The sequence below is a fragment of the Neofelis nebulosa genome, chromosome 6 (assembly GCF_028018385.1).
Source record: "Neofelis nebulosa isolate mNeoNeb1 chromosome 6, mNeoNeb1.pri, whole genome shotgun sequence".
Taxonomy (NCBI): domain Eukaryota; kingdom Metazoa; phylum Chordata; class Mammalia; order Carnivora; family Felidae; genus Neofelis; species Neofelis nebulosa.
The window spans coordinates 99007303-99030087 of record NC_080787.1 but is presented as its reverse complement, the minus strand read 5'-3'; positions in this window follow the sequence as shown (position 1 = coordinate 99030087).

The window sequence follows — 22785 nt, the reverse complement described above, 5'->3', positions numbered from 1 at the left end:
CTCTCGGATCGTGGGTTCAAGCCCAGCGTCAGGCTCTGTGCTGACAGCTCGGGGCCTGGAGCCTGCCTGCTTCAGGTTCTGTGTCTCCCTCTCTCTCTGCCCCTTCCCTGCTCACACGCTCTCTGCCTCTTTCTCTCTCTCTCTCTCTCTCAAAAGTAAATAAGTATTAAAATAAATAAATAAATAAATGGATTCTGGATGTAACCAACTTGCTTTGAGCAAACAGAAAATCAGAACCTGCTCAGGCTGGGACAGTGTCCTGATAGAAACTGGGAGAAGAGTGCTGCATGCTCCCTCCTTCTGAGGAATTATGGAGACACACACGTTTGTAATATTGAAAGAGGCTGAGAGACCTACTGCGAGAGAGAAGTGACGCTCAAAAGGCTGCACAGCCTGTTAGTGGCTGATAGGAGTGGAATTCACAGTGCCTCTGTCAGTCTTGGCCATTTCTGCCATACTGCTTCCAGCTGTGCGCTCATTCTCAGTGGGCTGAAACTGGTCAGGCTGTGAATATTCAGTGAAAAGAGAGTGGTTTTGCTGTGTGTATGCAAGGGAGAATAGGAGAGGGAGGAAGGGGTATGTTGGGATGGTGGAAGTATCCAAAATGATGATCTAAATAGTTCCACATTATAGAAAACAACACCTACTTTCTTTAACATATGGGCAACTCACCACTCAGTATGAACACAGTTGGCCTGGGGTGTGTGTGGGGGGGAGGGGCAGTTCAGTAAGTTCTCTTGGACATTGCTCTCTGCCTGCAAAGTGCTTGTGACTCTGGGTGACTGCTAAGATGAGTAAGACTTGGTCTCTGTCCTTCTGAATTTCACAGCCTTTTTAGGAAAACTTACAGGTACACCCAGGCTCTGATGGGCTGAACACAGCATGTCCTGGGAGGACTGAGAAGGAGCCCCATTTGTTCAGGGATCTGGGGAAGAGACTGGCCTGCCTTGCACTTTTGGAGCTCAAGGAGACAGAGCGACTGTGACTTAAGAGTCTTCTTAGGAAGTTGGTTTTGGAATTGGCTTTTCCCTTTGCTTTTTCTCCTAAATTTTTTTGGGGGTTTTTGAGACTCTGTGCATGGTTAGCTCAAGTGATAACTATGAAGATTACAGGCATTTCAGGGGCATTCCCAGAAACCATCATCCAAATCAAGCAATCTCAACATGCTGGAGAGATGTGCAGTCTGAAATAGCCTGATGTCAGTGTCTTAACTTCATTTGTTTTTATTTACATTTATACTTAATTTTACATATATATATGTATTTATTTATATATTTATATATATTTTATATATATTTATATATATACACATATATATGCATGTATGTATATTTAATTAAAACCATTTTTTTTTTTAGCATGGTCATCCCCAAAGAATAATATATACTTGTAAGGGAATTAAAGTCAGTCAAAGATTCTCCTATAGAACCTGTTCCTTTTGTTGTTGTTGAAGTCATGTTCACAAGATCACTCTGGCTAATAAGAATCAGCAGTGTCTGTCTACCTGCTTTCCTTCCGTCTTACTTTCCTATCTTTATTCTTAAGACATCCAAACGTAGAGTTGAAGGACTTTAGCACTCCAGTTTGTCTTTATGAGTTGTATGACTTTTAAACTAAGGACCTGGTAAAATCCCCAATTCAATTCAACAAACACAAAGTAAGTTTCAGATATTAGGAAGGATCATTTGCAGGATTGTAAATTCTTAAAATAGGAAAATTCTCCATATTAGTAATGTTCACTGCGGGCTAAGAATGATTGTGCCATTGTTCCTAACACTGCGGTCTCTGCAGAGGATTTAAGAAGGGCCAAACCCGGGGCGCCTGGGTGGCGCAGTCGGTTAAGCGTCCGACTTCAACCAGGTCACGATCTCGCGGTCCGTGAGTTCGAGCCCCGCGTCAGGCTCTGGGCTGATGGCTTGGAGCCTGGAGCCTGTTTCCGATTCTGTGTCTCCCTCTCTCTCTGCCCCTCCCCCGTTCATGCTCTGTCTCTCTCTGTCCCAAAAATAAATAAAAAAAAACGTTGAAAAAAAAAAAAATTAAAAAAAAAAAAAAAAAGAAGGGCCAAACCCATCAGCACGGCAAAAACAAAACAAAGAAAAAACTTGAGAATACCTTGACAATACAGAACGCTGGTGATCATAGGGAGGAATTGGAGCTCAAGTACACTCTGGCCGGAGGCTACATCAGGACGACACCTTGGAAAACCATTTGGCGCTTTCTACTGAAGTTGACTGTATGTCTGCTGTATGGCCAGGCAATTCTACCTCACAATTGTACTCAAGAGTAATGAAAGCACATGGGCATCGAAAGACATGTACAAAAATGTTCCCAGTAGAATTATTTGCAATAGCCCCCAAATGAAAACAACCCCAATATCCATCAACAGATGAATGGATAAATAAATTACCGTATATTTATGCAGTGAACCACCTATAACCAACTACAACAACATAGATGAATCTCACAAACAGAATGTCAAGCAAAATAAGCCAGAATATATATATTGTAACTCTATTTCTATAAAACTTTTTAAAAAGGTAAAATGAATATGTGATTTAAAATTATTTTTTAATGTTTATTTATTTTTGAGAGAGAGAGAGAGACAGAACACAAGCAGAGGAGGGGGAGAGAGAAAGGGAGACACAGAATCTGAAGCAGGCTCCAGGCTCTGAGCTGTCAGCACAGAGCCCAACTCAGGGCTCGAACCCACGAGCTGTGAGATCATGACCTGAGCTGAAGTTGGACACTCAACTGACTGAGCCACCCCAGTGCCCCTGAATATGTGATTTTAGAAGTCAAGTTTCCTTGCAGCCAGCTAGTGATGGGGAAGAGCAATGAGAGGGGCTTCAATGGGGCTGATTATATTTTATTTCCCCATCTGGGTGTTGATTACATGGGTATGTTTATTGTATGAAAATTCATTAAGCTCCAAATTTGTGCACTCTTCTGTGTATGTCAGAATTTAAGTTTTTCTTTTTAAATCCCCAAACCAAAATCATGAGAACATTCTATTTTTTTATCTGAAGGCATCTGTTTTTATTATTCTCAGGTTTAGGAAACATTGTTTATATTTTTGAAACTAAACTTCTGGAAGTTTATATTCTGAATTCAAGTCTAAGTTTGGCTTAGGGTCAAGCAACATCACAGGTGCCAGATTTGAAATTCTATTAGATACTTAAACAATAAATACATATTCTAGGGTCACATGTCACATCTTCCTTAACCGTAGGAAAGCAGAGGATATTTATTTATTTATTTATTTTAAATTATTTATTTATTTATTTATTTATTTATTTTTTTTTTAATATATGAAATTTACTGTCAAATTGGTTTCCATACAACACCCAGTGCTCATCCCAAAAGGTGCCCTCCTCAATACCCATTACCCACCCTGCCCTCCCTCCCACCCCCCATCAACCCTCAGTTTGTTCTCAGTTTTTAACAGTCTCTTATGCTTTGGCTCTCTCCCACTCTAACCTCTTTTTTTTTTTATTTTTTTTTTCCTTCCCCTCCCCCATGGGTTTCTGTTACGTTTCTCAGGATCCACATAAGAGTGAAATCATATGGTATCTGTCTTTCTCTGTATGGCTTATTTCACTTAGCATCACACTCTCCAGTTCCATCCACGTTGCTACGAAAGGCCATATTTCATTTTTTCTCATTGCCACGTAGTATTCCATTGTGTATATAAACCACAATTTCTTTATCCATTCATCAGTTGATGGACATTTAGGCTCTTTCCATAATTTGGCTATTGTTGAGAGTGCTGCTATAAACATTGGGGTACAAGTGCCCCTATGCATCAGTACTCCTGTATCCCTTGGATAAATTCCTAGCAGTGCTATTGCTGGGTCATAGGGTAGGTCTATTTTTAATTTTCTGAGGAACCTCCACACTGCTTTCCAGAGCAGCTGCACCAATTTGCATTCCCACCAACAGTGCAAGAGGGTTCCCGTTTCTCCACATCCTCTCCAGCATCTATAGTCTCCTGATTTGTTCATTTTGGCCACTCTGACTGGCGTGAGGTGATATCTGAGTGTGGCTTCGATTTGTATTTCCCTGATAAGGAGCGACGTTGAACATCTTTTCATGTGCCTGTTGGCCAGAGGATATTTATGTTTTGGGACAAGGTAGGGGCAAGGTAATAGGAGATAGGATGGCTTTAGACAAATGGGTGTTTGTGTGAAAAATGAAGATATTGGTCAGTGTATTCCTGCTGTTTCTTGGCACAGGCTTAGCAGCTGGTGCTTTTGGGTTCCCAGTCTTCTCAGGGACTATGTTGAAAACACTGTAGCATTGACCACTCAACAATGATGGAATTAGTGATTGTTTTAAAAGCCCCTAATATGGCTTGGCTAGTGTAAGGATAAACATGAACACTGCACATAAGTCACTTTTACACAAAAGGTAGATTGTAAACACCAGTGCAAAGGCTGAATAAAATGCTTGAATAGGAGCATTCTTGTGAGGTGTAGGCAGCTTTGGGCAATGGTTGCTACCTAGCCTTAATATCATTAGAGGTCCAAATTGCCCATTTGTGGCAAGTTTCAGGCTGATTTTATCTAGAAACCCAAATTCTGAGAAGTGCAACCCTTGTGGCATGAGAAGAGGGGTCTCTGAATTTTTAAGTGTGTGTGTGTGTGGGGGGGGTGTGGTGGAGGGAGGATCAAGCTCCACTTCAAAGACAGTAAAAATCCATCTGAATTTCTAGTTTCCATGTTGGCAAGAGATGTAGGAATCAAATACCTCATGTAACAAATATGATAAAATATTTTCTAGAAAGTTTCTCAAAAATAATGTTTTTTGTTTAGCTACAATTCTATCTTTTCCTGACACTTAAAAAAATATATATATAATTAATAATCTCTGTTTCCTCTCTCCCTAATCCCTCCTTAATCCCCTGAAATCTAATCCCCATCCCACCTCTTTGCCCAAATTGGCTCCTAGAAGTGAACAACTATAACATCCAATGTCCTTTTGATTTCTTTCTCACTATCCCTTCCACAGTCCTCATTATTTTTTCCATTTGCTTCTTGGAAATTTTTCATCCTTTCCCATTTCCAGCATTGTACTCTCCTCATTTCCTTGCTAAATTTCCAATTCTCCTGAAGTTTCCCCTCTGCCTCTTGTTCCTCCTCATGCCCCATTACCCAAGGCTCCATCCTTGGTCTTCTACTCTTCTTTCTGGCACCACAGTGTGTGGAGATTGTTTCTGTTCTCATGGCTGTGAGCACATGGGGCTGATGACTCACAGATTTACAGCTCGCATCCTGCCCCTTGCTCAAGGTTTATTCCCATATCTCTGAATGCTCACTGATCATTTTCATTTGAAAGTCTTCCCATGGCCTCATATTCAATAGTCTCTAACTGAGCTCATCATCTCCCCCACAAAACCAGTTCCCCTTCCAAGTTCCTTGTTTCTGCCATGGCACACTGTCTCAGTTATTGCAGCTCAAAACTTTGAAGTCACTGCTAATGCTTCTTCTGCCTTTATTCTTGCTTGTCCCATCCCCATCATGTCTGCTGGTCATCAAGTTCTGCTGATTCCCACCCCCTCCCCACATTTTCTTACCTTCTTACCTTTCCATGTCCCAGTTCAGGGCTTTGTCACCCCAAGGATAGGTCATGATAGCCCTATTCCTGCCAACCTGCCTGGGTCTAGTCTCCCACACTCTGGAGCATCTGATTTCATATGCTCAATTGGTAAATTTTCCTTAAGCTCTCTGCATTTTCTCATCATTCCCCTGCATACAGCTTTTGAGGCATCTACAGTGTTCATTGTTCTTTCTTGGTTTCAAATTTTATTAATTTTTTTAATGTTTGTTTATTTTTGAGAGAGAGAGAGATTGCAATGAGTGGAGGAGGGGCAGAGAGAGAGGGAGATACAGAATCTGAAGCAGGCTCCAGGCTCTGAACTGTCAGCACAGAGCCCGACACAGGACTTGAACTCATGACCTGAGCTGAAGTCAGACATTTAACTGACTGAGCCACCCAGGTTCCCTCTTGGTTTCAAATTTTTATAAATAATAGAAAGGATGAAGGGATAGGGAGAAATTGGAGAATTAGAAATGCCGCCACGTGCTAAGAATGGAACAGGAAGCCTCAAGGAGCCAAATACTTATACTTCCGTACTGACATGTGCTGATTTCAAAGCTCTGCTATCTTAAGACCTGGAGAGTGGTGAATTCACCTGCCAGCAGAAAAATAATAACTGGCCTTGAAGGAGACTATCAAAGTTTGGTGTTGATCATATTTCCCTTCCTAGGTTATGATCTGTTTGTAGAAGGGACCAGATGGTGTTCTTTAAATCTTACAGTGCTAACTAATTCCTAAACTCCTGGGAATTTTTAGAAATTCCTTTTGATTCATTGTTTGATTGACTAATCATAGTTGATACTGCTGAATCTCTTTGTGACCTCCACTGACTCAGTAATCACTGAATCCCAAGCTCAAGTTACTTGAAGGTAAATTTTTTTAAGTTTATTTATTTTGAGACAGAGAGATCATGAGGGGGGGACAGAGAGATGGGGAGAGAGAGAGAGAATCCCAAGCAGGCTCTGTGCTGATGGTGCAGGAGCTCGGATTCACAAACTGTGAGAATATATTCTTAGCTGAAATCAAGAATCAGACGTTTTATACTGTAACAATGCCAGTGGTATGGCAGGGTGTATGCCTTGTTACTGACATACTAGGTCAGTCACATCTACATGTACCTGTTTTAGAAAAAGGAACCAGAGAGGCACCTAGGTGGCTCAGTCGGTTAAGCATCCGATTTCGGCTCAGGTCATGATCTCATCATTTGTGAGTTCAAGCCCCACATAGGGCTCTGTGCTGACAGCTCAGAGCCTGGACCCTGCTTCGGATTCTGTGTGTCTCTCTCTCTCTGCCCCTTGCCCACTCATACTCTGTCTCTCTCTCAAAAATAAATAAACATTAAAAAAATAAAGAAAAAAAAGAAAAAGGAACCAGGAAAGAACCTTTTGATTCAGTTACATCCATATGTTGGGGGAAGTATGTTGAAAAATAATAAAATAACCAAGTAAGTTAACTTAGGGGGGAAGGAGGCTAAAAAAAAAAAAGAAAAGAAAAAAGAAAAAAAGAAAAGAAAAAAAACCACCATTGAATTTGAAAAACTCTATTTTAAAAGGGAGTGTGACTTTCTACTTTGTTCTTTAAATCATTTTTATTTTCCTAACCATACAAGCTGATAACATCCAGATAAATATTTGACTAGATAAACCCTCTGGATAGCTTTGTCAAGTGATGTCTGCTCAAAAAGAGGTCATGCATCTTGATCCCCCAATACAGACCCCTGCAAACTGCAGGCAAAAGCAGGAGATTTGAATATTAGTTTAATTCTACTATTTTTTGAAAATCACCACCCTTGATCCACCTCTTCACCTCATAGAAAACCATTCTTTTCTTGGTCTAATGAGTGTGTAGGTGTCTCTACCAACCCACAGACAAACTGGGCAATGTTTGCCCATGTGTTTATAAATTTTGCAAAACAACATAATGTATGCTATATGTGAAAACAATACAGACTGAGATGGTGGGGTAGTTCCTCTGTATAAATTTCATCATGGATGTTGACATATTTTCCTGGGGGTGTTAGTATAAGGCAAAAATGTACAATGAAATGGAGGTATATGCTCTCAGGATTGAGGCCAACTCCCAAAAACTCATGGCATGAGGAACAAGGGAAAGACAAGTCTGGCACTAACGCTCACTCTTTAAGTCAACTGCTTCATCAAATTTCTTAGCCTGGCTAATGGGTTTGCATACTGGCTTGAACTTCATCTTGACTTACACTGATAAAACACTGGACTCCGTGTAGTCTCTTCTAGCCGATATATTACAAGACAGGGTCTCTGTGTTATCTTTGGTTGGGTGGCATGTCCAGTACAATTGCCTATTGAATAATAAGAGGATGGTTGTGGTTTTATTTGCTTCAAAGAACAGAGAGACTTTGGGCAAGTCAAGAGAGTACTTTTGGTGTTGGGGATATAGATAAGGACAGACAGATGATGTGGGGTTTTCCTTGTGGGTATTTCAAAGATTGTGGATTTTACTGTAAGTATGATAAGATGTCAGTGAAAGATTTGAATGTGGGGATGAAATGATCTAAGTTATGTAAGGAGACCACATATACGCCTTGTAAGAAAGAACCTCCCATCTTCCCTCCCTTGGGCTTCCTAGCTGCTCAGATCCCATGACTCCCCATAGCTACTACTCTTTTACCCCACTCTCAGCAAGAGCCATCTGCTGATGAGTCAAGAGGAGGCTTTAAGAAGGAGGGGGTGGCCAACAAGGCCAATGCTACCAAAAAACTTAATAAAATGAGAACAGGAAAACATCCAATGGATTTGGAGCAAGGAGGTCACGAGTGGCCTAGCAAAAACATTCTCAGTGTCAGCAGCATATTGGAGATAGAATCCAGACAAGACTTTGCTGAAGAGGGAATTGGGAAGTGAGCAATGGAGATAACATGTCTGCACAACTCTCTACAGAAAAGCAGCTATAAAATGAAGTAGAGAGGTGTAGTGGTTGTAGGGGAAGTAGGGGCAAGTGGGATCATTTATGATGGTTGCTAGCTGAGTCTATTTATAGGCTTCCAAGAATGAGCCAGCAGGGAGAGACTGATGATACATGAATAGAGTCCCTGAAAGTGTGGAAGGGGGTGGGATCTGGAGCCTACTGAAGGGATTGCTTCTCCAGAAGAGAAGGAACACTTCTTTAACTGTAACAGGAGGGTGAGGAGAATGTGGGTGCTGATCTAGATAGGTTTAGAGATGCAGTGTTGGAAAGACTAGGGAGGGAGTAGCTATGCTCCTTTGGCTACAGGCAACAGAAAGTAACTATGGTTAACATTTATTTTTCATTTTTTGTTTCTTTTTAGATTTTATTTTTAAGTAATCTCTACACCCAGTGTGGGGCTTGACCTCACAACCTCGAGATCAAGAGTGACATGCTCTACCAACTGAGCCAACCAGGCACCCAACTATGGTTAACTTAAGCCAAAAATAAATGTGTTAGATGAGTTTGGGGTAGCCAAAAAAAAAAAAGAAAGAAAAAAAAGCAACAAAACAAAACCCCAAAAACCCCAAAAACAAGAAAAACAAAAAACAACTGCTAATAACCAGTGATGGTACCCCTGATAATCCACTATGGGGATTGGCTCCCTTTTAGACCTCTGAACAGAGAAGCAGGGAAGCACAGTTCTTTATTCAAAGATCTAGTATATCTCAGAGAAACAGGTAGTGTAACAGGAACAGAATTCATTTCCTTCCACTGCAGAAGGGTAGAAAGTCTTTACAAAGAGCCTGTCACATATCTCTTTCTCTCTTCTACTCCCTCTCATTAGTCTTCTTTTTCTTTCCTCTGCTCCCCCTTCCAAGTCTCCCAGGTTCTAGGTTCTAGGCCCCTCTTCTTGGAGCAGTTCCTCTTGTCTCCAAGGATCATTTTACTCCATTGCTTCAGTGTGTGCCAGTGCCCATGGTGGCTCCTTATCTGAGGTGCAGACTGGAGAGGTCAGGGTGGACTAAAGTAGTGAGAGGGGTTGGTGGGTGCTCTAATTCCTGTTTGGTCTTTCAAGCAGTGAGCAGCATGAGTGAGTTTTCACAGGAATTACACTCCTACACAAAAAAGACACTGATTTTGTCTGCAGAGGCAGCACAATTTAGTCCCACACAAGGGAAATCCATTTTGACCCTCCCCCTTTCCTAACAGCTATTCTGGTTTTACAATGTTGAGAAGTACTTGTTGTGGTCCAGAGCCTCTTTTATTACCAGAGTTGCTGCTCTTGGTGACAAATAGTACTTTCTTAGCCACTATTATCTAGCCATTGCCAGCTCTTGTTGAATTTTTCCTCATCCTCCAAGAAGAAATGGTAGTAACTTCAATCTGTCCTACCATATGAAGCTTCAAAGCTAAATAGATGTCAAAAACAAAGAGCAGGGTGACCATTTTAGGTAAAATTTCAGAGACAATAGTCCAAAGTCTACTCTTTTGCTTTGTAAGCTAAAACACTTAACTTTGTCAGTTCCCTGAAAGTTTTCAGGTTCTTGAGGACTCATGTGCAGTTATCAAATTCCAAGGGATTTTTTGGGCTGTTGTTAAAATAAATTATTCTTCCAATTTACTAATTTAGGAGATAATTCTTAGAAATCAGAATACTTGTAACAACTAAGCAGCTCCCTTTTCTCTACGGTAGAAAAGTCTACATGGAAAACCATATTGCTATTCTTTGCTTCTTGGCCTAGAGTAACTAGGATGGAGTGCAAAGATGGCCCCTCCCAAACACAATGTCCAGGTTTAATCTGGATCCTTCAGGTTCCAACTCCCACAAGGCACTTTCTCTTTTGCTTTCCCCTGATTTATTAGCTTCCTTGAATTAGTTCACAGCCAGTGATTTTCTTCCCTTCACTAAACTCCTTTGATTAGGGACCGTGTTGCATTCATCTTTGTATTGCTATGTTCTGTTCCCAGAGTTCCAGGACTGGTTTTGCATATGGTAGGTGCTCAAGACTGGTTTGCTGTGTTACCACCAGAAGGTTTCTGGAAAAATACTTTCTACCTTGACCCTCAAGAAGCTGGATGATGTATGGAGTGAGCAGGGGACCTTCAGTCAGAAGTTTTAAGTTTGATTCTGATTCTGCTGCTTACTAGTTATGTGACTTGAGGTTAAATCACTCAATACCTCCGAGCCTCCGTTTCTTTCATCTATGAGATGAACAATCCCTATCCAACAAGATTATTGTGAAGATCAAATAAGATCAGGTATGTCCAAGTGTTTTAAAGCCCCTATAAAACTAAGAGTTTACTAGTGATCATGGAGTCAGAACAAAGGAACCAGGATGACCTTAATGACTATTGTTAACACCCACAACCACTTTGGTCTACCTGTCTTTTCATCTCTGTATCCTTAGCAACTAGCACAGTGCTTTACAGAGTAGGTTCTCAGTAGATGTTTTTTTGAATGAAGGCCAATGCTATTAAAATAACTTTTGCATCTTGCTTAGGTGTTGGCTGGGGGAGTAGAAGGAAGATGGCTCTAGAACATTTCATGTAGTTGAGGATAGTGTATACAGAGATGAAGAACATCCCATTCTTGGAGGGGCCTCGGGAAGGCTGGAGTAGTTGTAGGACCCCCTGAGGTCCATAGGGTGTGTCTGTCAAGCTCAGCCTGTGTTATCCCTGGAATTGATTGTCCTGATGAGATCTCTTGGTTGTGGCTCTGTTATTGGGACACTGATGTCCAGATACTACGAAGCAAGCTTGGGATCAGGAATGATACCTGAAATGAGGATGGGAGGCACACTGAAAAGAGTAGGTTGCTTTTGGAAAAGAGAGAGAGTGAGCTATTGGCCATAACCTAGCGGAGGGGAGCATTGGAGTGGGGTAGGGAGGAGTCAAAGATTGGAGCAAACCATGGCTGTTCTGTCCCACTGGAGTGGAACTGGATGCTGGTATGGGGTATACAGAATCTTCTGGTGTGCCCTTTCAGTGGTAGCAACCAAGTAACCAAACACCAACCTTCCCTGAAAGCATCCTTTTAAAAATTAGAATGGTAATATAACTGAGTCATTTTTGTTTGAGCCACCTCATTAAGGGATTACCTAATATAAAGTAGATTTTTAGCATTTTACAGAATAAGTATGGTTTCAATTTTGTTACAATACTATCTCCTTTCCAAAAACTTCTGAAAGAAATGGTTTATCAGGAACATACAATTTTTCTTTGTGCTACTGCACTTATAGAAAGACTGGGTTAAAAAAATGTTAAGGTTTATTTATTTTAGAGAGAGAGATACACACACACACAGCATGAGTGGCGGAGGAACAGAGAGAGAGGGAGACACAGAACCTGAAGCAGGCTCCAGGCTCTGAGCTGTCAGCACAGAGCCTGAGGTGGGGCTCGAACTCACAAACTGTGAGATCATGACCTGAGCCAAAGTCGGACACTTAACTGACTGAGCCATACAGGCACCCCAAGAAAGACTAGTTTTTAAAAGAGGGTGGGTTTTTTTCTTTCTTTCCTTTATCTACCTACTGCAGAAGGTCACTGCAGAGGAACTGAAGGAGGGTCTCTGCTTATCAGGCTGGGGACAGACCTAGGAAAAGCTGCCAGGTGTAGATCGGGAAAGTCCTTCCCAGCCCTGGCTCGTAGGACTGTTTGAAGCCTAGACAGGCAGCTAGTGGCTGCTACAGTTTGGTGTGATGGTCCCCTGCCAGCCGGTCATCTACAGTTGTCAGTTCTACCATTACCCTGAGACTCAGTCCTCCTGGGGCTGCATTCAGTTGCACTGTGAACACGCTGGACTCCATCCTCCCGCTGAGCCTTCTCAACAACAAAACAAGACCTCTGTGGGAGGATGTGGGGCAGTATGGGCCTGCCTTGACAGTGTAACCTGGAACACTGGGAGTGAACACAAACAAGGACATTGCAGCTTGAAGAAAAAAATTTGGCAGAAGCAACATGGATCTGGTGCCTTGGCTTGGAACGGGAACAAGGAATCCAATTATAGTCCACTCTGTATAGAGAGTAAAAAAAAAAAAAAAAAGAAAGAAAAAAGAAAAGAAAAAGGAAAAAGAAAGAAAAAGAAAAAAACGTGCTTTTGTTTTGTTTTAATCCCACAGAAGTAAATGAGAGAATAAGAACCAGATTTAGAGTAAGTCTTTCGTTCAAGATTTTCCTTTAGACGGTGTCAAGATGGAAAACATCTCTTGGAGATTGAAGAATGCTCTCATTTGTAAACAGCTAATTAAAGCTTCCTATAACCTGAATGACCTATTGTGGTACTATAGAGCTAAGCAAAGAATGCACTTCCTACAGGACAGAAGCACCCTTACCGGACACATGTGACATGTTCTGTGTGCTCTCCACTCTGCTATGGGGGCACAACATTCAAATGGACCTCAGAATTACCATTTGTAGTCACTCCTCTCTAAGGGGATGAGAGTACTTGTACACAGCTACAAGTAGAGCAGAAGCCTGTCACCCATAGCTTGAGGCTTATATTTTGTCACCTTAGATCTTTATAGTCTGTTTCAGGCATGTGTAAATAGATATTTCTGTATAAATATATAAGTATCCATTTTTTCATGGGAGTAATTATCAAGAGAGTACAGTTATTTCAAATCCAAGGGGCTTAAATCAGAACACTTGAAATGATTTTTGATATTATATTTAGATTTTACATCAGTGGTGAAGAATCTGCTTTTTTATCATTACGATTGCCTAGTGTAGCCCCTACCCTCTGATCTTTCCTTGGGGCTTGCAATTAAGTGAGTAATGATCTTGGAAGGTTAAGTAGATAGTATGATTGTGAAAACCTATTAAATCCAATTATTATTATTTTTTTTCCATGACCATGAAACACAATCTCTGAAAGCTGAGCTTGTGCAACTCCCTGGAAGGCTCATGGCTCAGCTCAGTGTTGCATCTAATGAAAACAAAACCAAAAATAAAACACAAGTGATCCATGAGGCTGGCTCTTTGAGCCTCATTGCCTGTAATTGTAAACATCTGAACTTCAGGATTTTCAGGAAAAGTTCTTCCCTGCAAGATGTGCAGGAAATCAAGAGTAACCTGGAGCCACCACTGGTTTTGACTGGTGAGTCCATGCTGCTTGTCATGATTACACCACATGATTACGCCTCAGGTGAGAGAGGTATTCCTTTCTGCCTGGAAAAGTTCCCATGTGGCCTGGAAGAGCAAATAGCTGTTGAAGGTCAGCTTTTTTGGAAGTTTCCTCAATCAACCAAGATCCTTAGATGGAGAGCCACCTTGCCATCCTGGGTCTCTGTTGTGTTGTGAGGAGGGGATGCTGACCCATGTTTGTGCTGTCATTACTTAAACATGGTGGTGTTCTTAGTGGCAGTTGCACTCGATACCAAGGAGAGGGTGAGTTATGCCACTGTCACCTGCATTGCGTCAGGGTAGGAGGTGTTCCAGTTACCTGGTTACCTGTGTGGTCACAAGATTTAATAATCTTTAAAGGGTGGAACTCCCTCTGATGAGTTTTCTTCTGGCTGTTAACATTCAGAATGTCCTGTCCTCACAATAACAATAATAACAAAAATCACACTCCCTTTGCTAAAGGCATTAACATTTAGACTTCTGTTTATAATACATGTTTACACTACAGATCTGGCTTCCTCCAACCACACGAACAATGGCTTCATGATAAAAAATACAATCACTTTCATTTGTAGAACACATTACATTTTATGAAGTACTTTTACACTAGTTATCTCCCCTGTCCCTCAGGCAAACCTGGGAGCTGGACATGGGAGGCATTCTTTCTTTCTTCCCTCCTCCCGCCACCACCCCTTTTTAAGACTGTGAGGTGTACGAGGCCCTGAGTGCTGGGGATCAAAAGTCACCTAAGCAGTAAGTGGTAAAGTCAGGACTAAAATCTAGGTCTGCTAGGTCAAAAAGATTGGGACCCTATTTTTGCCAATATTTTGAAGCTTTAGCTGCAAGAATTATCTGATGATTTTTTTTTAGGACAAAAAATGACTTGATAATATTTTAGGAAAACAAACACTGCTAAAATAATCTGCCTGTAGCGTCTCCAAATCTCTAGGTCTTTTGCTGAATCTCAGTTACTGGGGAGAGATAATGGTCTTCTATTTGAGCAAGTCCTGAGGAGAGAGCTGATGTTGCTTTCCATCATTCAAAATATTCAGAGGTGCGTGGGTGGCTCAGTCAGTTAAGCATCTGACTTCAGCTCAGGCCATGATCTTGCAGTTTGTGGGTTCGAGCCGCACGTGGGGCTCTGTGCTGGCAGCTCAGAGCCTGGAGCCTGCTTCGGATTCTGTGTCTCCCTCTCTCTCTGCCCCTCCCTTGCTCACATTCTGTTTCTGTCTCAAAAATAAATAAACATTAAACAAAATATTCAGGGTTCTGAAAATTCCTCAAAGGGAGACAGTATGCCTTTTAGCGTTGTTTTCTTTTTTTTTTTTCAGTATATGAAGTTTATTGTCAAATTGGTTTCCATACAATACCCAGTGCTCATCCCAAAAGGTGCCCTCCTCAATACCCATCACCCACCCTCCCCTCCCTCCCACTCCCCATCAACCCTTAGTTTGTTCTCAGTTTTTAAGAGTCTCTTATGCTTTGGCATTGTTTTCTACTTCAGGGATAGAAAGAGGTCAGATGCACTGAACCCAGAGCTGAAGGCAAAGGGATAGGAGACCTAAGCATTGTGATCATGAAATAATTGAGGCCAAAAATAGTAAGTGATTACAAGGTTATACATGTTTGTCCAGCAAGACATAAATCCTAATTTTTAAAACTCTTCCAATTTAAATCATGACAATGAAGAATGTCATTTTCGACTGCAAGCTGTGTATGCCATAGTCTGGGTGTAGATGGAGTGGAGAAAGGCTGAGGTGTGGGCAGAGGGTGCTTTCACCACCACTGGGGCCCAGCCTGCCTCCCAGGCTATCATCTGCCGGCTTGTTTGCTCTTTAGGCTCCTGTTTGTCTAAGTTGTTGATCATAAACAGCGAGGCAGAGACGGTTTCCTGACTAAGAAACCCCTTTGACATTCTAGCAATGACTCACGGAGCCACTTCATGCCCACAGAGTGGCCAGTGTCACCTTGTGGTGTTCTCAGCCTGTGGCACGTAAAACACGTAAATCACATAAAACACGGGAATCCAGTTCTCCCTGTGCCAGCCTGTGCTCCCGAGAGGCTGCTTTCTTCTGTCCTTAAAGGGAGATCTCCGGGCAGCTTCCTGTTCTCCCAGGGCCCCTAGTCTTGAAGTTCTCCTGCCCCACCGCTCTCCCTCTCTCTGAACCCTCCCCACTCTGACGGTCTGTCCCACACTGGGCTTCTCCTCAATTGATTGCTTTTTATTATCTTTCTGCTCTATTATAATTTTCCTGACGGTGGGATCCTTGACGGGATCCTGTTTCTCTTACATCCTAGCAGGATACAAGCACCTACTAAGTACTTAAGAATACTTCTATATGGTTAGCTGTGTGGTTAATGGGGGCCGTTTTCTAAGATTCCTCCCTCCTTTCCTTCCTCTCTCCCCTCTCCCTCTCCCTCTTCTCTCTTTCTTCCTTTCTTCCCTTTTTCTCTTCCTTCCTTCTTTCTCCTTCCACAAATATCTATTGCAATAAGACATGGGCATTATGCTTGGTTTGGGAAGAGAGTGAGGAGGAATGCTGAGGTGGCCCTTCTGGTCATGGGTGTTATGACTTAGGATGTTACCAGCAGTGCAGAGCAGGGGAAGGTTGTGCTGTGGAAAAGAGCATGAAGGCATTTATCTCATAATCAGAGATGAGCGCTAGGGGGAGAGAGCCTGGCTTCCTTTTTCACTTGGGGAAGTAGAGCTGGGGAGGCGGCATAGTATGTGTCTGAAGGAGCAGCAGAGCTAACAGCATTGCCAGACTCTGACTCCAGCATTTTAGAAGCCAGGGACCTTTGGACAGGTTTTAACACCCCCAAGCGTCTGGTGCTTCATCTCTAAAACAAGGGTCGTGTGAGGATTACATTACTTATATGAAAATTCTTCTTCACCTCTTACTGTACAAATGTGAAGGATTTGACTGTATAAGGCATGTCACATTTTTTTTTCCATCTGCAAAACTTGACCTGAATTGTTGGTGTGTCTCGTCTTTGAGATGTGATAAGAGGTGATAGGCCAGTTCTTTGTAAGTGGAGGTAAGGACTCCTCTGTGCGTCAGGCATAGTGCACTCCTGAGAGTACATTTATTTATACACCGAAGAAGCATTTTGTTAAGTGACACAGATCATGCCCGAATGAGCAAATATTTCCAGTTGAAGTCACACTTGGAAATTGTTTATAATGGAGAACACAGTCCCGTGATGGTTTGAAACAAACAAACAAACAAACAAACAAACAAACAAACTAAGGTCAAAACCGACTTTTCTGAAGTGATAGAGACCCCTCCCTCTGCCCCAAATTAATCCAAACCAAAAGATGAATCCTTCCCCGATACGGATCCCTTTTCTCACTTGTTGCATTTTATCACAATTTCAGAGGCCACTGCTGTGGCCAGAGAGCTGAGCCACAGCATCCCAGGTGTGATGCTTCAAAGTGACTCACCTTGGAAGGGGGCTGGAAAGGCTAAATACTTACTGGTTTCTCCATTGGTTAGATAGGAGGATAGGTACTAACCTGATTAATAATTCCTTTTTTTTCTGGAATATTAACATAAGATCTATAAAACCCTCCTGGTAAAACATGATGTGAACAAAGCAGGACATGACTGTTAAACCAGTTCCTGTGGGTGACAGCCACCATAAAGCACACATTGCTTTCACTGGGAGCCACTTGTGGCGCCGTGTGTTGAAAGCCCATTTCCCGTTACATAAGAGTGGCTCCTTCCCCAGCTATGGCAGAGCTCTCCAATAGATTTCTTTGTACTGATCTATGAACTTTAGACCTTGCTTTCTCTGTGGCTGCAGACTGGCTTTCTTTAGAGAAAGACTATTATGGTCTACTTCCAAAATGGTTGAGATCCCTTTTGCAATTTACAGACTCACTGGTTTTAAAGGTAGTTTCTGCAAGCTAATTCCATCAAATCATTTTTTTTTTTGATTGAGTCATTTTTTGGTTTTCAAAGTTACAAATACCAGAATGATGCTTTCCAGAGACCTGTTGAGTAACAAGGGCAACTATGTCACACTTGACTGGCTTCCTGGTTGAAATGGAGACAATTATTGGGTGTTGATATTATAATCAGTGGTAAAGAGATATACTGACCCTTGATAACATCTCTTGACCTTCTCCATTTTTGAGAAGTGGTGGCCTGACATTTATGCAACATATAGCAAAGTCTATACCTACATGGAGGAGACTGGGTACAGGATAACATATTTTCTCCAATGCCTTTGTCTTGGACAGTAAGCTGTGTATGTGGAGTTAATGTAGTTGAGTTTAGAAATGTCTCTGGGCATTAACATTTTCATCTGAAAAATGAAGACGCGGAACAAGATGATCTTCAGGTCCCATCTAAGAGAACTACTCTGTGACTCTCTAAATTAGTGACAATCTTCTGGATTAACTGGAAATAACAAACTCTGCTCTTCTTTTTATCTTTACTAACAACTTGCTAAATGACCTAGGACTTCCTCATCTGGGTATTGGGCTTATTGTTGATTTGTGTGTGTCCTGCCCTCTGGCATACTTTCTTCTCCCTTACCCAGAGGCTCTAGACTATCAGAATGCCTCTGGTGGGGCTATAGTTCTATAACGTTACAACTGGCTACAGCTCAAAGGTCACTGATCTGTGGAACCATGTCCCCATGGTTCAGGCACTCTTCAGGGTGATGGATTCCACTGGCCCATTTTCCCATTTACTTTTTCCTTCTAGTCCCTGTAGTCATTTCAGTGTGAGACCCTCGGACCTAGTTGATCAATTAAGATGACTGTTACTTGCATAAGGCATAGGAAATCTGGATCCAGAGCAGCAAATTAACAGACAATGAGAAGCCCTTTGGGAGTCAAGGGAAGTCAGGAGCCTGGACTGAGAATAAGGAGAAGTTCAGGAGGGAGGTCACACCCCAGGCCCTGGGCTGTCACAAAGAGACCAGGCCAGAGCAGTGGGGCAAATGGGTGCCTACAGTAGAGGCCAGCAGCATGCAGAAATGATGCCCCAGGAAGGAGGACTGGCTTCCTTCTCACTGGCCTTGGCTCAGCCCCATGGGTGCATTAAAGTCCCGATGTCAGCATGACCTCCTAGTACCAGCAGGAAAGTCTAGTTGGTAAATTCGTCAGTAATGTTTCACCTTCTATTTCCAATTCTAATCATTTTGATGAAATTATCCTCCACCTTCTTAGTCATTATAGCCCATGAGTGAAGGATGATGCCCCATGACATTTTAGATTTTCATGGTCCTTATATTTCACAACAGGGATCTCACCTCTGTCAATATTTTCATGTCCTAATAACTGTAATCAAAGCTTGAGTTGGTCATATGGTAATAAATAGTCGTGCATCTGGGACGTGGCTCTGTAAAACGCAGAACAGGAAACTCCACATCATATGGAAAGTTGTACTTTTAGTTTCATAACTCAACTTTTGCCTAACAAAGATAGCTCTTATTGAAACTGAGCCTTCAAAGCATAAGAAATATATTTAAATATTTTGTGAAAATGAGATCTTTGTACAAATTTTTTTCCTATATGTCATCTTTTTGGAGTATTACCATGATTCTCTGAGGTAAGCAGAGAGGTAATTATTTTAACCAATTTATCAAAAAAAAAAAAAAGGAAACTGGAATTCAGGGAGATTAAGTGACTTTGGTCATGTCTTACAGTTTGTAAACAGATCATAACTGGGTCTTGAGGTTTCTGCCTCTAAATCCATGGTTTTCCCACCCTCCTGCTGCTGCTTCTGTGTGGTATGGAGTGTGTGTGTGTGTGTGTGTGTGTGTATGTACTAAAACATATGTATGCCAGTGCAGAGAGGCAAAGTTTGTTTAATCTAAGAACTGTAAAAAAAAGTCTTGGTTTGGAAAATGACAAATGTTTGCCTATATAATATGTATGACACTTAAGTAAAAACAAAACAAAACAAAAAAGTCACTTTCTGAAAACTTATAATAGAAAAATTCCATTCTATTAAGTAGATAGCAGTACTTACAAATAATTTTATATGCCTATTTTTTCCTGGATTTATGACCTCTAATAAAATAGTGTGTTGATGAACTGATTATAAGAAAATGTCTCTAAGAGTGACGTTGTACAGGAAATGTTTCTTCTGATTGTTAAATATGTATTAGCTATTCTCTATGTTTAAGACATAGTAAAGAAAACTCACGATTTCACAATTCTGTTATTTATCTACTGGTAGCAAATATTTGTATAGTTTCATAAGGTTTCATATTTCACCTAAGCCACTGTCTCTCCATCTTTTGTTGTTGTTGTTACATTATCAAAACAAACACAAAGCAAATAGAACACACTAAACAAGTTATTATTGGCTTGGACAATGGCTCCCATGAGGAGAGATGTGTGTGGGCTACCTCCCCCTTTCTCTTGTTGAGATCAAAGCTCTGTCTCTTCAACTTTCCTGTCCACTCGGAGAGGTTGAATGTCAGTTTTCTTTACTTTCTTTTGTTTGCTTGTCAATTAGTAATATGTTAGAAATATACTAAAAGCAAATTATGTATTAATTCAACTTTACTGCCCTATAAAATTGGTTATACAGTCTTAAATATTTAACCAGTTCTAAATACTTTGAATCTTCAAAATGTTTGAAGACTTTTGTAGAACTTTGCATGAGGATAGAAACTATGGCATGTCTATTAGGAAAATATTATTCTTGGTTTTAAAGGAGGGGTACTTACTTAGTAGCAAAAATTACTTTGAAGTGCCTGCAGTGTTTCAAATAGTTATTTTGTGAGCACAGATTAAAAAAAAACAAACAATTAGATGCCATTTTTATGGGACCTACTGCCCTTATTTTAATCAAGTTTTTGCAAAATAAAAATGCAAGTTTTAAAAACATAAACATTTCAAAACTCAAACTTTACATTATTTCAAGGAAAGTATAATATGTATTAGACAGCTGGACATTGAGTCTTTTAACACAAGATCAGGGTTGGCTTGACCTATGTGGGAAGGTACTCTTCATTTACTCTCCCTCCCTGCTAAACTATGGCTTAGTTTTACCTTTAATGTCAAATTTTCCTGTTAGGAAATAAGCTACAGAATGTTATTACTTCTCTTTTTCTCATCTTCAGGAAACCAGAAGGCATTATGTGATCATTTCTTCAAATTTAGTCAAAGAAAACTTTCAGAAAACTCCATCAGACAGTCCAAACTCCATTTTCGATCTGCTTCTTTACTTCTCTTAAAATTCATCTTTTTTAAAAGTTTATATATTTGAGAGAGACAGAGAGAGAGAGAGAGAGAGAGAGAGAGAGAGAGAGAGAGAGAGAATTCCAAGCAGGCTCTGCACTGTCAGCACAGAGCCCGATGGGGGCTCAAATCCATCAACCATGAAATCATGACCTCAGTTGAAATCAAGAGTTAGATGCTTAACTGACTGAGCCACTCAGGCACCCCCTATGAATCCATGTCAGTTTTAGCATTAATGATTCTTTTGTTCTTTGCATGTACTTTGAGAATTCCTATTTATGTGCCCTTAATCATGTTGTTTCCACATTTTAAATGTCTTCCCCCTTCCTTTTTACTAATGGAAGCCCTTCTCTGTCTTTTGACTGCAAATCTCATTTTCTTTGTCACATATCCTCAGGGTAGGTGTTCCCGTGGCACTCCTTTACAGCTCATTTCTAAATCACTGTTATTTATTTATTTATTTATTTATTTATTCATTTATTTATTTATTTTTATGTTTTTATTTTTGAGAGAGAGCATGAGTCGGGGAGGGGCAGAGAGTAAGAGGGACAGAAAATCCAAAGTGGGCTCTGCGCTGACAGCACAAGCCCAATGTGGGGCCTGAACTCATGAACTCATGAACTTGTGAGATCATGATCTGAGCTGAAGTTGGGACACTCAACCGACCGAGCCACCCAGGCGCCCCTTTAAATCACTATTTTGTCACTTAGCGTTCATTATTCACTTACCGATTTTCAGGACAGAAAGATATAGGTAGGCAAAGATCTTTTAAGGCGTTATAGTTTAATAGAAATGGTAGCCTGTGTTTTACAAAGTAAGAATATCCCACGAGAAATAAAGGACTGGGAGATCCCAAGTGACAGGTAACATCTAATACACGAGCAAGCTCCTAGGGCAGGACTTGGTGCATACCAGTCATCTGAATAATTATGAAGCCCATTTCATGTGGCTGAGGAAGGGGAGGAATCATGAAAGCCCTTGTGGAAGAAGTGGCCTTCCATCTTAAATAAGTGAAACCTGGGTGAGTAGAGAGAAAGAACTTAGTCTAGACCAGCAAGTCTCAAACATTTTGGTCTCAGGACTGTTTATATTCTTCACACATATTGAGAACATTCAAAAGCTTTTGTTTATGTGGATTGTGTCTGATATGTACCTTATTAGAAATTGAAACTGAGAAAATAGATTTTTAAATAAGATGTTCATTTAAAAATAACAACTCACCACATTTTAACATTGCTAACATATTGTTACTAAAAAAATAAGCAAAATTTTAAAAACCAAAATATTTAATGAGAAGAATGACACTCTTTTTCCATTTTTGCCAATCTCCTTAATTTCTGGCTTAATAAAAGAAAGCTAGATTCCTTATCTGCTCTGCACTCAATATGTTGCAATATCCTAGATCACGTAGCTTCTAGAAAACTCCATTGTGCACTCATGAGTAATGTGAGTGAAAAAAGCAAGTAACATCTTAGTGTTATTGTGGAGGTAGTTTTTCCCAGGTGGGTTCCCTGAGAGATACTCAGCATCCCCCAAAAGGGTCCTTGGACCACACTTTGAGAACCAATGGTTTATGCTATACATGGTTATCCATCTATCCCTTTTTTATAGATATTCTGTATTCTCTCTATTCTCTCTTTCTCTCCCTCCCTTCCTCTCTCTCTCTCTCTCTCTCTCTCTCTCTCTCTCTCTGTCTCTCTCTCTCTCTCTCATTAAATTGAAAGCTTTTTGGGATGACTGGGTGGCTTAGTCAGTTGAGCATCCCACTTTTGATTTTGGCTCAGGTCATGATCTCACAGTTTGTGAGTTCAAGCCCTGCATTGGGTTCTGCACTAACAATGCAGAGCCTGCTTGGGATTCTTTCTCTCCTTTTCTCTCTGCCCTTCCCCAACTCTCTCTGTCTCTCTCTCTCTCAAAAATAAATAAATAAACATTTT